Genomic DNA, 15,816 nt, shown 5'->3' on the forward strand with positions numbered 1-15,816 from the left:
ACCCACGTCTCCTGCATTTGAAGGTGGATTCTTTACTGCTGAGCCACCAGGGAAGCCATCTATCTATCTATATATATATATTCTTTTTCAGATTTTTTTCCATTATAGGTTGTTACAAGATATTGAATACAGTCCCTGTGCTAAACAGTAGGACCTTGTTTAATTTATATATCATAGCTTGTATCTGTTAATCCCAAACTTTTCATTTATCCCTCCCTTACTTTCATAATCATGTTTGTTTTCTATGTCTGTGGGTCTGTTTCTATTTTGTAAATAAGTTCATTTGTATATGTTTTAAGATTTCAAATACAAGTGATATCATATGATATTTGTCTTTCTCTGACTTACTTCACTAAATATGACAGTCTCAAAGTCCATCCATGGTGATGCAAATGACATTACTTCATTCCATTTTATGACTGAGTAATATTTTACTGTATATATGTACCACATCTGCTTTATCTATTCATCTGTTGACAGACATTTAGGTTGCTTCCATATCTTGGCTATTGTAAGTAATGCTGCTCTGAACATTTGGGTACATGTGTCTTTTCAGACTGTGTATATATATATATATATATATATATATATATATACACACACACACACACACACATCTCAGATACTTTTAATCCACACAGAATAAAATCTATCAACTAATCTTATGCATAACTTTCTTTTCCAGAGATTTTTTCATTCTTGGCAAGATAATGAAGAAACTTCTTGGATTATATATGTGTTTAGATCTAGTAATTAATTACTGCTTGTTTAAAGAAGACAATACCCATTTTGTTATTTTGGTCACTTAATTCTACTGTTTTTGCCATGATTCCAAATTTAAGTCAAGAAATTGTAATAAAATATTTTCCAATTATAAACCAAGTGAAGTAAGCATAATTTATAATTTACCAAGTGTATATCAGCATAACCAAATTCAAGAGTAATGAATTTAGTGAGAGTTGGAGAAGGAAATGGCAACCTACTCCAGTGTTCTTGCCTGGAAAATCCCATGGACAGAGGAGTCTGGTAGGCTACAGTCCATGGGGTCTCAAAGAGTCAGACATGACTGAACGATAGGTCCTATGCATTAATAATAAAGAAAATGTTATCCTCCTAGTTAAATTTTTCTCATTTGAAGATGACATCACATCCTTAAAGAAACTCAGTGTGGCATGGCAGGCAAAGCCCTAAGCTAGGAGTGAAGATCCAGATTCTAGGTTTATGAACTTGAGCAAGATGCTGATATACACTTGGTAAATCTCATTATGCTGATATACACTTGGTAAACAACATAATGGGAAAGACTAGAGATCTCTTCAAGAAAATTAGAGATACCAAGGGAACATTTCATGCAAAGATGGACTCGATAAAGGACAGAAATGGTATGGACCTAAAAGAAGCAGATAATACTAAGAAGAGGTGGCAAGAATACAAAGAAGAACTGTACTAAAAAGATCTTCATGACCCAGATAGTCATGGTGGTGTGATCACTCACCTAGAGCCAGACATCCTGGAATGTGAAGTCAAGTGGGCTTTAGAAAGCATCACTACGAACAAAGCTAGTGGAGGTGATGGAATTCCAGTTGAGCTATTTCAAATCCTAAAAGATGATACTGTGAAAGTGCTGCACTTAATATGCCAGCAAATTTGGAAAACAGCAGTGGCCACAGGACTGGGAAAGGTCAGTTTTCATTCCAATCCCAAAGAAAGGCAATGGCAAAGAATGCTCAAACTACCGCACAATTGCACTCATCTCACACTCTAGTAAAATAATGCTCAAAAATTTCCAAACCAGGCTTCAGCAATATGTGAACTGTGAATTTCCAGATGTTCAAGCTGGTTTTAGAAAAGGCAGAGGAACCAGAGATCAAATTACCAACATCTGCTGGATCATGGAAAAAGCAAGAGAGTTCCAGCAAAACATCTATTTCTGCTTTATTGACTAAGCCAAACCTTTGACTGTGTGGATCACAATAAACTGTGGAAAATTCTGAAAGAGATGGGAATACAGACCACCTGACCTGCCTCTTGAGAAATCTGTATGCAGGTCAGGAAGCAACAGTTAGAACTGGACATGGAACAACAGAATGGTGCCAAATAGGACAAGGAGTACATCAAGGCTGTGTATTGTCACCCTGCTTATTTAACTTATATGCAGAGTACATCATGAGAAATGCTAGGCTGGAAGAAGCACAAGCTGGAATTAAGATTGTCAGGAGAAATATCAATAACCTCAGATATACAGATGACACCACCATTATGGCAGAAAGTGAAGAGGAACTAAGAAGCCTCTTGATGAAAGTGAAAAGGAGAGTGAAAAAGTTGGCTTAAAGCTCAACATTCAGAAAACTAAGATCATGGCATCTGGTCTCATCACTTCATGGCAAATAGTGGCTGACCTTATTTTTGGAGCTCCAAAATCACTGCAGATGGTGACTGCAGCCATGAAATTAAAAGACTCTTACTCCTTGGAAGGAAAGTTTTGACCAACCTAGATTGCATATTAAAAAGCAGAGACATTACTTTGCCAACAAAGGTCCATCTAGTCAAGGCTATCATTTTTCCAGTGGTCATGTATGGACGTGAGAGTTGGACTGTGAAGAAAGCTGAGCGCCAAAGAATTGATGCTTTTGAACTGTGGTGTTGGAGAAGACTCTTGAGAGTCCCTTGGACTGCAAGGAGATCCAATCAGTCCGTTCTAAAGGAGATAAGTCCTGGGTGTTCATTGGAAGGACTGATGCTGAAGCTGAAACTCCAATACTTTGGCCACCTCATGCGAAGAGTTGACTCATTGGAAAGACCCTGATGCTGGGAGGGATTGGGGGCAGGAGGAGAAGGGGATGACAGAGGATGAGATGGCTGGATGGCATCACCAACTTCACGGACATGAGTTTGAGTCAACTCTGGGAGTTGGTGATGGACAGGGAGGCCTGGCATGCTGCGATTCATGGGGTCGCAAAGAGTCAGACACAACTGAGTGACTGAACTGACCTGATTTAAGCGATTAGGTTTAGGAATGCAGCTATACTGTAAATATAAAATGGCCTCTATTTTCATGGAACTTACATTCCAGATGGGTGTCATTTTCTTACTGGATAGTCTCTAAATTCTCTTTCATTTAAAAAATTCTATGATAGTAATGTTGCTTCAGATTGCCAAGAAAGGACACAGGACATGTAGCAATTGGACATTAAGTATGGAAGGAGAAAAGGAGAGAATAAACAAACCCATGCACACAGAAGGGTTCAATTTAAAACCGCTTACATAATCATTTACTAAGAAGTCTAACAAAGTGTTTCCAATTTATAGTTTAGCTGATGTTTTTCCAATATTTAATATTTCTGTTTTATTTAAATTTTATTTATTTATTTTTGTTTAGGAAACTCCTGTGGAAATCTAAGAGGATATCTCTTTATAGATGAAAATAAGCCCTTTTAATTGACAGATTACATAGGCAGGAAGAACATTTTATTAGCTAAGTTCATAGCTCTTCTAAGTAGTTACATAATAAAAATGAAATGGCTTAAGGCTAACATTTTCAAAGTGATGAGTGGGTAGCTGAGAAACTAAGTCTGAGTAGGAGAGATGAAAATTCCTACATCATTTGAAATGTTATCTAAACCCAAATGTATCTTGTTGTAAAATCTATGATACTTTATTTAAAGCACTTTCACATTCATCATTTCATTTGAACCTCACAAGACTGAGACCACCAGAATTTGAAACAGAAGGAAAAACAAAACAACACAAAACAAAATGCTATCTTTTCTTGTAAATAATTAGTATTAAGGCTCTATTCATTCCCCAGTATGGTCTAGCTGCTAATCTTCAACACCATTGCAACACTAGATGTGTGTGTTTTCTCTCTCGTTTCCATCCTAACTACCAAAATGACAACACCACTTTCTGGTAATGCCTATCACCTTTCCTTTTTTCTGGTTCAAGTTATGAATATGGAAGTAAGAATACACCTGGGAAGGTTGACATAATTTGAGTGCGGGTTAACTAGTGTGATCCTTTAAATTTAGTTCTGTTTTACACCAGTCTTTATAAATGTATGACTGTGTGTGTGTGTGCACTCATGGGTGCTTTGTGCATTGAACCCAAATATGCAGTTTTAAAATATCTTCTCAAGCACACACTATCTGATCTCTTTAATATCAAGCACACACTATTTGATCTCTTTAATAATTACCATAGGGTTAGTCATAAAGTTTGTTCAGATTTTTCTATAACATCTATGGAAAAACCTGAACAAACTTTTTGGCTAACCCAATACATGTTCAGAAGAAACATCCTGCCCATACTCTATTCACAGGGTCTGTTTTCCTTAATTTATGCCGGGGTCCAAAAAATAATTCAAAGAACAGGAGAAAGGAGAGGAGGATGGCCAGACCTTCTGGTTCAGAAGTAATTTAATAAATTTTTAATTGCAAAATGGCATTGCTTCAAAGCAGTACTTAATGTCCTTAAATGTCATATGAATTCTGGAAAACAAAAAATAGAGTGCTTTAGAATACCTATTTTTTTAGCCACCGCCTAGAGGATCATTTTGATAATTTGGCAAGCTGTAAAAGTGAAAAATGATAATATTAGAAATAGGCATAGTAATATTTTCATTTTTTCCTAATCTCAGATACATGGAATTGAGCTTGACTGTTCTGTTTAAGAAGGCAGGTAAAAGGGAACCCTCCTACACTATTGGTGGGAATGCACACTAGTACAGCCACTATGGAGAACAGTGTGGAGATTCCTTAAAAATTGCAAATAGAACTGCTTTATGACCCAGCAATCCCACTGCTGGGCATACACACCGAGGAAACCAGAATTGAAAGAGACACATGTACCCCAATGTTCATCACAGCACTGTTTATAATAGCCAGGACATGGAAACAACCTAGATGTCTATCAGCAGATGAATGGATAAGAAAGCTGTGGTACATATACACAATGGAGTATTACTCAGCCATTAAAAAGAATACATTTGAATCAGTTCTAATGAGATGGATGAAACTGGAGCCGATTGTACAGAGTGAAGTAAGCCAGAAAGAAAAACACCAATACAGTATATTAACACATATATATGGAATTTAGAAAGATGGCAATGACGACTCTGTATGCAAGACAGCAAAAGAGACACAGATGTGTAGAGAGGACCTTTGGACTCTGAGGGAGAGGGAGAGGGTAGGATGATTTGGGAGAATGGCATTGAAACATGTATACTATCATGTAAGAAATGAATCGCCAGTCTATGTCCGATGCAGGATACAGGATGCTTGGGGCTGGTGCATGGGGATGACCCAGAGAGATGTTATGGGGAGGGAGGTGGGAGGGAGGTTCAGGAGTGGGAACGCATGTACACCCGTGGTGGATTCATGTCAATGTATGGCAAAACCAATACAGTATTGTAAAGTAAAATAAAGTAAAAATAAAAATTAAAAAAAAAAGAAGGCAGGTAACAATTGTAAAAAGTTTAGCCTGTTTGTAATTATCATTACTTTCTCCTTTATTGACAAGTGCTCAAGATTGTTTAACCACCATAAAGTCCATTGTGATTTATTATTAGTGAATAATTATTGTCTGAGCTCTTCAGTTTTTAAAATCTCCAAGTCTTCTGTTGTTTTAAAATATAAAGCCTTATTCTGTCATGAGGAAGCTGGTGACTGAAAAATAGAATTTTTAACTCTGTCCAATATACTGTCTCATTGTGTCATGGTTAAAGTACCAGTAAGTGCTTCATTATTCTCTAGGCCTGAATATCTTCTGTACTTAAATGAGGAGTGCCCTCCAAGAAAAAGACAAAAGTAATCAATATTTCATTGAGATATTATACACAGGTAGTTTTTCCAGATGACTTAGCCTTAAGTATCAGCTTACCAAAAATATTGCATCTGTTCCTTCCTTTCCTGTTGGCCTTCATCAATTTTGTCTAGACTATTCATATTTTTGACAATTTTACTCCTTTGGATTTTCGTTCAGTGAAATGATCAAGATGTCAGGGTTAAACTATTTCTATGTCTGGCATCTTGGGAAGCTAGAGCAACCATTTCAGGTCATCATATATTGCTTGATGACTCATTATTTCACTGTACTACAACAAACTCAAGGGAATAAAAGGAATAATGTAAGTACCACAAGTCCTTAAACTGAAACTGTCAAGGAGAAAACAAAATAACTTTTCAACAAGCACATGGTAACTAAGTACAATACATTAAGAGAAAATTAGACCATTCCAAGTGTCCCTTTCTACCCTTGAGCCTATAAATAAAGATTGGTTACCTCTTTGGTATTCCTTGGAATTCTTCCACTGACGTAAATGACAGATTAGATATTTGAATAAAAACCAGAAGACTCATGCATTTTAGAAGGATGTACAAATACAAACATTGAAGCTAAAAAAACGAAGAGGATTTAATGACAAGTTGTACTTGGAGGTGCCAGACACCTCCAACTAAAGAAAGTCAAAATATTTTGAGGTTAATTTGTCTAATATTTATAAGAAGGAATATGTACCTATATCACATGTATACAACCTTTTCAACTGGCTAACAACAGATAAGTAATCCAGAAAATCTGCTACTGAATATGCAAACTCACATTATGAATTTTTCTCATAATTATGCCACTAGATTATTTATAATACATTAATGTTGAGGAAAATGTTAATGTAATATTTAGAAAGCCACTAGTTTGCTTGTTTTATGGACACAAAGTAGGAGCAATGAGCACATAGGCAGCAATGAACACAGTGCCTCCTATATTTACTTGTAATCAAACTAACCATAGTTCCATATTTCTCTAAAGTTTAGATAACTATGATTTTACACTCAGGGTCCATGTTGAACTGAGTATGAAACTGTGAAATGGAATCTAAGATCTACCACATTCTTAGACCACAGTAATGAATAGAGTATCAAGAAGACTACCTGGTAAAGAGTAGAATTTAGTCAGAAACCATAGGTTCTAGAAGCACTACTGCTTTTAATACACATTTGGCTTTAGGTAAGCACTCCATTATAACTTAATCACATATTTGTTAAGCAGATCTATATACTTGAAAAGATTATTGGGGGCTCAAATGAAATAACAGATATAATTTTTAAGGTTAAGACTATGTAGTATAAAGTATCTCTTATTGTGCTATACATTTTGACTTAAGAACATTGATCAGCCTCAAAAACCTACCACAAATATATTTCAGATTTTTTGATTTATGAAAATATGAGTAGAAACATAATGAGAAACCTGTTTGAAGTGAGAAAGTAGATAAGGAAATGGGGTGCTGGAAGATACATTTTTCCTTTTTTTCCTGCCTCCTGCAGATATAGAGAAAAACAAATTCTTAAAAATGTCTCACTTTTTTTTAAAGTCATTACTGTGAGTTCAGCAGTTTCCCTAAAATGTTTGTTGTTTAACATGAGAAATGGTAGTCTTTGAAGAGTTTCAAATTCTAAATGTTGCCATAGAAACACAGCTTAAGACACTGGATAGAATGAACCATATACAACTCATTTTTTTTTCCTCCTGATAAGGATTTTCTTAGGAGAATATCTTGGTAAAACTAGACTATGAAATAGGTGGAAAGATATGGCATGAAGCTCTTTGCTGGGTTGTCATTGCAGAGCCTGGTCCTTGTTTAACCACAAATACATTTGTTTGTGTGTTTAAAAGATGTCTCTACACTGCCCTGCAAAACTACTGTCAGGAAAAACACTACTGAGAACAGAGCTATTCTATCAAATATAGCCTTGAAGCAGCCAGAGGCTAATGTGTTTTCTTATTAGGATACACACACACACACACACACACACACACACACACACACACACACATAATTAACATAAATATTTTGAGATATCTAGAAACCAAAAATTTTAGTTATGAAAGTAGAGGATTTGAGACTCCTTTTGGTCTTTGTGATAAATCTTATAAATAACATACATATATAGCATGTGAAATTTAAGAAACAGAAGAGAAAGCATGTAAAGATTCCAAGTTATTTTAACACTCATACAGAATGACTTTTAAACTTCTACATATTTTCGCATAGATGAAATAGAAAAGGTATCATTTTATAGCCATATTTTTGCTACTTAACATTGAGATTTTACGTTGAAAATAAGACCTCATATTGTCATATGATGCTGGACAGTCTGTAATAAGAATAGTAGAATTCAAGTATACCAAATGCCAAACGATGAATGCCTTTCTCCTTTTCTGAACTTATTTGCATGTCCTCCATTAAGGATGGAAATCCTGAGAAGAGGCAGTGGTTGGGGGGTTTTTTTGAGTTTATATGAAGGAAAAGTTGAGTTGTAACAATCCTAGATTTCTTAACCTTACTTTCAAAGTCTTGGTTTGTTTACCTTAACATCATATATGTCTTTTTTTTTTTTTTTTTACAGTCCAAAGGTCTTGAAAACATGGACTGCTTCATGAGTTTGTGTGTCACTCTTATGCAGGGGCCATGCTAATTGTCTCTGTATCATGCCAATTTTAGTATAAGTGTTGCTGAAGTGAGCACTCATATTTGTCAAGTTTATCAATCCATATATTTTCCATCAAATCTATTAAATATAGTCATAGGAACATAAAGATACAAATGAAGTTTAAAATAGAAATTTTAATAATTTAGTGAAATAATTTACTTCTTAGTGTTTTTGTTTTCTTAGAATTTATCATTTACTATAAAGTTTACCAGAAACTGAAGTTAATTCCTAATTCATTCAGATCACTAAAGTGAGAGTCCGTGAATTATTACCTTAGGCCAATTATAGTTCTTTGGCAATCTTAAGAGTTAATATAGCTTTTCAAGTTTGTCTACTTGACAGCTAGGTAAGAGCTTTTGCCCTGAGAATATCTGGTTCACTAAATAGAGAATCATCCCTGATATCTCAGTTGGTAATGAATCTGCCTGCAATGCAGGAGACCCTAGTTCCATTCCTGGGTCAAGAAGATCCACTGGAGAAGGAATAGACAACCCATTCCAGTATTCTTGGGCTTCCCTTGTGGCTCAGCTGCTAAAGAATCTGCCTGCAACGCAGGAGACCTGGGTTCAATCCCTGGGTTGGGAAGATCCTCTGGAGAACGAAAAGGTTACCCACTCTAGTATTCTGCCTTGAGAATTCCACGGGATGCATTCCAAGAGTTGGACACGACTGAGCGACTTGCAATTCACTTCAATAGAGAACTCCAAAGAAGACGTACGGATGGCTAACAAACACATGAAAAGATGCTCAACATCACTCATTATTAGAGAAATGCAAATCAAAACCACAATGAGGTACCACTTCACACCAGTCAGAATGTCTGCGATCCAAAAATCTGTAAGCAATAAATGCTGGAGAGGGTGTGGAGAAAAGGGAACCCTCCTACACTGTTGGTGGGAATGCAAACTAGTACAGCCACTATGGAGAACAGTGTGGAGATTCCTTAAAAAGTTGCAAATAGAGCTGCAATGACCCAGCAGTCCCACTGCTGGGCATACACAATGAGGAAACCAGAATTGAAAGAGACACATGTACCCCAATGTTTATCGCAGCACTGTTTATAATAGCCAGGACATGGAAACAACGTAGATGTCCATCAGCAGATGAATGGATAAGAAAGCTGTGGTACATATACACAATGGAGTATTACTCAGCCATTAAAAAGAATTCATTTGAATCAGTTCTGATGAGATGGATGAAACTGGAGCCGATTATACAGAGTGAAGTAAGCCAGAAAGAAAAACACCAATACAGTATACTAACACATATATATGGAATTTAGAAAGATGGCAATGACGACCCTGTATGCAAGACAGCAAAGAAGACACAGATGTGTATAATGGACTTTTGGACTCAGAGGGAGAGGGAGAGGGTGGGATGATTTGGGAGAGTGGCATTCTAACATGTATACTATCATGTAAGAATTGAATCGCCAGTCTATGTCTGACGCAGGATACAGCATGCTTGAGGCTGGTGCATGGGGATGACCCACAGAGATGTTATGGGGAGGGAGGTGGGAAAGGGGTTCATGTTTGGGAACGCATGTAAGAATTAAAGATTTTAAAATAAAAAAAATAAAAAAACTAAAAAAAAAAAAAGAGAATCATAGAATTTTTAAAGCCCAATTACACATGGGGAATTAGCACTTTAACTCTTGATGATCTTAAGGATACAATCAGAGAAGCCTCCTGATCCATATTAATCTTGTAATAGTTAAGTGAAGATAACTTTCCTTCATAGCTATGCTGTTCATATTTCATTTAATAATAAAAATTTAAGGCAGGAAACCAAACAATCCAGTTAAGAAAAGCAAATTGTAACACAGTTCACTAATCTCAACTTCAGCATGTTAAATTTAATATATATATGTACGTATGGCTGCTGAGTTTTCCAAAGTCATATTTGAAAATCCACAGAATATGTATGAAAGTGTTAGTTGGTCAGTTGTATCTGACTCTTTGCGACTCCATGGATTATATAGCCCTCCAGTTTCCTCTGTCAATGGGATTTCCCAGGCAAAAATACTGGAGTGGGTTGCCATTTCCTCTCCAAAGGATCTTCCCGACCCAGTGATCAAATCTGGGTCTCCTATATTGTAGGAAGTTTCTTTACCATCTGGGCCATGTGTCAGTGTCTCAATTTGAGGCTGTCTGTACATGTTGTGAATACTTTTTTTTTTTTTTGTAGTTGTAGAGACAAAATGAAGTCATTTTAGTAAAATTCGTTGCATAACATCTAGGTTCATGTTGAGTCATTTTTATTTCATTTTGTTAGGTTCTCATTAGTTCTTTATTCTATACATAGCAATGTATGTGTCAATCCCAATCAAACTCTTGATATCCATATTTTTCTTCTCTAAGTCTGAATATTCTTAATGTATATATTACCTGTAACTATTTAAAACTATGTATGTAATTATATTCATTTAATATTTGTATCAAAGCTGTTATCCCCATTTTAAAGGTAAGAAATATTTCATTTTATAGGAATGCTAAGTAAATTGCCTAAGCTCATATAGCTAGCATATTACTTTTTTAATTTAAATTTTATTTTTTTACTTTATAATACTGTATTGGTTTTGCCATACATTGACATGAATCCATCACAGGTTACTTTAAAAATTATTTTGTATAAATAAATGCTTATGTGTGATGTTACTTTGGAGAAAGCAATGGCACCCCACTCTAGTACTCTTGCCTGGAGAATCCCATGGACAGAGGAGCCTGGTGGGCTGCAGTCCATGGGGTCACCAGGAGTCAACTTAATCCAAAATATAAAATGGAATTGAAATTTTTAAGTGATTTTATCAAGTGATGTGAAATATTATTTTACATAATATTTCAAATAAACTTTAATTCTGTAATCCAAGTTACTTTACTTTTCAGATTTAACACTTCTCTCTTATAAAAGTAAATGCTCTTGATGAGTCTTTTTTCTTGTTTCTTCTTTGCCTATGTCTAATAGAATCCTGACATTTAGGGTACATATTTATGTACATCAGTAGTGACCTTTTTCATTTCTGAACTTTAGAAAGGAAAAGATAAATGTTTGGGTACTGTCATCGCTCATTTTCTATGAACAGACTCTATGACAAGTGCATATCAGTCTCATTGCCAAGTATGTTGCAGGTGAATGCAACTGTCTATGTAGATCTTCCTCGACTTACAATGGGGTCATGTTCCCAAACACATTGTAAGTTGAAAATATTATAAGTCAAAAATGCATTTAATACACCTAACCTACTAATACACTTAATCATAGCTTAGCCTAGCCTACTCTAACGTTGCTCAGAACAAATACATTAGCCTGCAATGGGCAAAATCATCTAACACAAAGCCTATTTCATAATAAAGTGCTTAATGTCTCATGTAATTTACTACTGTACTGAAAGTGAAAAACAGACTGGTTGTAAGCATATCAGTTATTTATGCTTGTGATCATGGGTGATGGCTGAATGGGAGCTGACTCTTGCCCAGCATCAAGAGAGGGTAACACACTATATACTGCTAGCCCAGGAAAAAATAAAAATTCAAAATTTGAACTATGGTTTCTACTGAATTCGAATTGCTTTTGCACCATTGGTAAAGTTGAAAAAAATCATTAAGTTAGAGGACTGTCTGTATTTTTAAAGAAGAGATGGTAATGGTATCTGAATTTTTTTTTTTTTTACTTTCCAGTGAACTGCCAACTATGAAGAATGGTAATGCCTGAGCCCAATACTGTGTGTGCCAAATTCTTAAAAATATGGTCTCTCTCAATAATGTCAATGACTAATATTTAATAATTCAAATAATCAAAGAAATATTCTAAAAGTTTTGTGGTATTTCAAAAGAACTACACAGTAAGGAATATGGCATATTTTCTAAGCCATCATAGACCAACTTAAAAACTACAGAAATAAACACCATATTGTTGTACAATGTCAATCATGATGGAAATGTAAAAATAACTGAATTAACAGTTAAAGCAAATGTCAAATCTAAAGCAGCCTATGCTACAAACCCAAATCTTCTGAATTTTCAGTCTATCAATTAAAAAGCACAGAAAATCTGTAACAAAATTACTCATTTTCATATTTGTTATTGAGATTAAATAATAATTTTTATGTAATTTGGGGATTGGGCATCTGAGATCTGAGAACAAGGCATATAATTATAAATATATTTACATAGAATGGCTTTTGTCATTTTAATTAGATTTTCATTTAAAATTGATCTTAAGTTGTTGAAATTTGTCAAAAACCATTCATACATTTTGATAAAGAAAGCATTCTAGGTTTTTTTCCCTTCTGTGTATACCAGTGGGCATACATGAAAACTTAAATGCATGAAAATTTAAATGTTAATCTTCAGCTAGATTCCTCCCACGGTGTGTTAAGAACTGTATAAAAACAGTTTCACAAAGTGAAAGACTTTAGATACATCCTAATTAAAATCATTGACCAAAAAAAAAATCAAAGGATGTAAGTCTGATGATGAGGCTAGTCCATGGTTTACGTGGCATGCCACCATGCAAATATATGAAACCAAGCATAGATAATTCACTGAATGCATCCAGTAACTTTAAATAGGCACACATTTTAAGTCTATCCTTTATTCAGATCTGTTCTCAGTTAAATGCATGCATTAATTATTAAAAAACAAACAGACTAGTTTTGTGAAAGAAAAGAATATTTTGGTCTGGAATGCATTTTATTCAGGCAAAGTGCTTAAAAACAAACACATAGCCCACTCATAATAGCAGTCTCTGGGTTTGCTTGCAGGGGGTATTAATCATCTATCTACCACAAATATATATACTTAATGAGAAGTTTGATATATTGCATAAATTTCAATTTGGTCAATGCATAGTCATTATATACAATGAATCCGCACTATTAGATTAGTAAACACCATAAGGTATGTTATTGCATGCACTCAGAAGAAGAAAAATCAATTGTCTTTTAACTGTACAACTGCTTAAGTGCTTATTTCAGGGTAAGTATGCCCTGCTTGGCGCTTCCCTGGTGGCTCAGACCATCTGCCTGGAGTGCAGGAGACCTGGGTTGGGAAGATCCCCTGGAGGAGGGCATGGCAACCCACTTCAGTATTCTTACCTGGAGAATCCCCATGCACAGAGGGGCCTGGCGGGCTACAGTCTATGGTGTCACAAAGAGTCAGACACAACTGAGTGACTTTCATTCACTTACTTGTGCCTTGCTTTGGGGCAAAAGTCAGTATGATATTTACATAATTAATGAAGACCAAACACAAAAGGATGATTTTCTTAGCATAAAAATGGAAAACTTCATGCAGTAAATTTCTATAGGAGCTGTCAGCTTTTCTGTGTACAAGCTGTATGATCTTGGGCCAGTGATTTAACCTCTCTGTGATTATTTCATTATCTTTTAAATAGGGATACTAGCAAAACTTATCATAAAAGGTTGTTGGAAGAGATAATGGAAAATGCATGTAATGCTCTTAGAATGATGCTGAGCATATAGTAAATGTACAATGAATGTGAGCTGTTATCAGTGTAAAACACTCCTAGTTTGTTGCACAAAAGTATTCTTTCAACTTAGGTCTTAAAAGACAGAAATGTATATATTCATCTATTAAATAGTTAACTATATCTTTTTGAAAGTACTACTCACAAGTAAACTCTAACTAAAAGTCTCTTAAAAAATGTTTGACTTGGTTCCTAGTACACAGAGGAGAAATGAAAGTTGCAAGGAAAGTTTTGGAGCTCAGAGGTTCAACTAATTCATAGTCTTTAGGTTAGGAGAGTCTGGAAATAACACAGGCATGTTACTTTCAACCTAAGACCTTTGAAATAAAATATCTCTTAAAATTTTAGTCTTACAAATAAAGTTAAGAACTATATTCAGACATAATAATTGCCAGTAATATATTATTGTTATGCCAAGCCCACCATTTATTTTTTCTGTGCAAAAAAATTTTAAAAGAAAATATATAATCTTGTTTGGCCAATATTTAATGGGAAAAGTTGAAAAATTTTTTTGGGGGGGCTTTTTTTAAACTTTTTATTTTTAGTTTATTTTACTTTATAATACTGTATTGGTTTTGCCATACATTGACATGAATCCACCACAGGAAAATTTTTTTTTTAAATTAAAGGATAATTGACTTACAATATTATATTAGTTTGAAATTGGCATTCTTAATAATTATTTCAATAGCATGGCTCATACTGGCTTACTTCATGATGGATTATGCTCAATTCAATGACTCATAATTCATCTGATCATCAAAATTCTAATTAATAGATGAGGAGGGCATTTAGTAATGGCTTGGGCACTATTACATAAATCACCAGGGGATTAGGTTTTATGTTTTTCTGCTACAATGAGAGAGCTCTAATATGCAAAACTGCTCATCAAATTAAGGTAATATTTAACATGCTGAGAACTCTAATTTATTACCAGGATCAAGACCATTCCCATGGAAAAGAAATGCAAAAAAGCAAAATGGCTGTCTGGGGGGGCTTCACAAATAACTGTGAAAAGAAGAGAAGTGAAAAGCAAAGGAGAAAAGGAAAGATATAAGCATCTGAATGCAGAGTTCCAAAGAACAGCAAGAAGAGATAGGAAAGCCTTCCTCAGTGATCAATGCAAAGAAATATAGGAAAACAACAGAATGGGAAAGACTTGAGATCTCTTCAAGAAAATTAGAGATACCAAGGGAACATTTCATGCAAAGATGAGCACAATAAAGGAAAGAAATGGTATGGACCTAACAGAAGCAGAAGATATTAAGAAGAGATGGCAAGAATACATGGAAGAACTGTACAAAAAAGATCTTCATGACCAAGATATTCATGATGGTGTGATCACTCACCTAGAGCCAGACATCCTGAAATGTGTAGTCAAGTGGGCCTTAGAAAGCATCACTACCAACAAAGCTAGTGGAGGCGATGGAATTCCAGTGGAGCTATTTCAAATCCTAAAAATATGATGCTGTGAAAGTGTTGCACTCAATACGCCAGCAAATTTGGAAAACTCAGCAGTGGCCACAGGACTGGAAAAGGTCAGTTTTCATTCCAATCCCAAAAAGGCAATGCCAAAGAATGCTCAACCTACTGCACAATTGCACTCATCTCACATGCTAGTAAAGTAATGCTCAAAATTCTCCAAGCCAGGCCTCAGCAATACGTGAACCATGAACTTCCAGATGTTCGACGTGTTTTTAGAAAAGGCAGAGGAGGAACCAGAGGTCAAATTGCCAACATCCGCTGGATCGTCGAAAAAGTAAGAGAGTTCCAGAAAAATATCTCTTTCTGCTTTATTGACTATGCCAAATCTTTTTACTGTGTGTATCACAATAAACTG

At 35.2% G+C, this 15,816-nt stretch overlaps 1 non-coding gene across 1 annotated transcript; it reads right to left on the reverse strand.

Moving 5' to 3' along the window:
* Positions 1 to 8,417: 8,417 nt before the first annotated feature.
* Positions 8,418 to 8,524, reverse strand: LOC114111890 (U6 spliceosomal RNA). The gene has a single exon (XR_003587619.1). It is a non-coding gene; the product is annotated as a U6 spliceosomal RNA (small nuclear RNA).
* Between the last annotated feature and the right edge of the window lie 7,292 nt (positions 8,525 to 15,816).

This window comes from Ovis aries, chromosome X (assembly GCF_016772045.2).
Source record: "Ovis aries strain OAR_USU_Benz2616 breed Rambouillet chromosome X, ARS-UI_Ramb_v3.0, whole genome shotgun sequence".
Taxonomy (NCBI): Eukaryota; Metazoa; Chordata; class Mammalia; order Artiodactyla; family Bovidae; genus Ovis; species Ovis aries.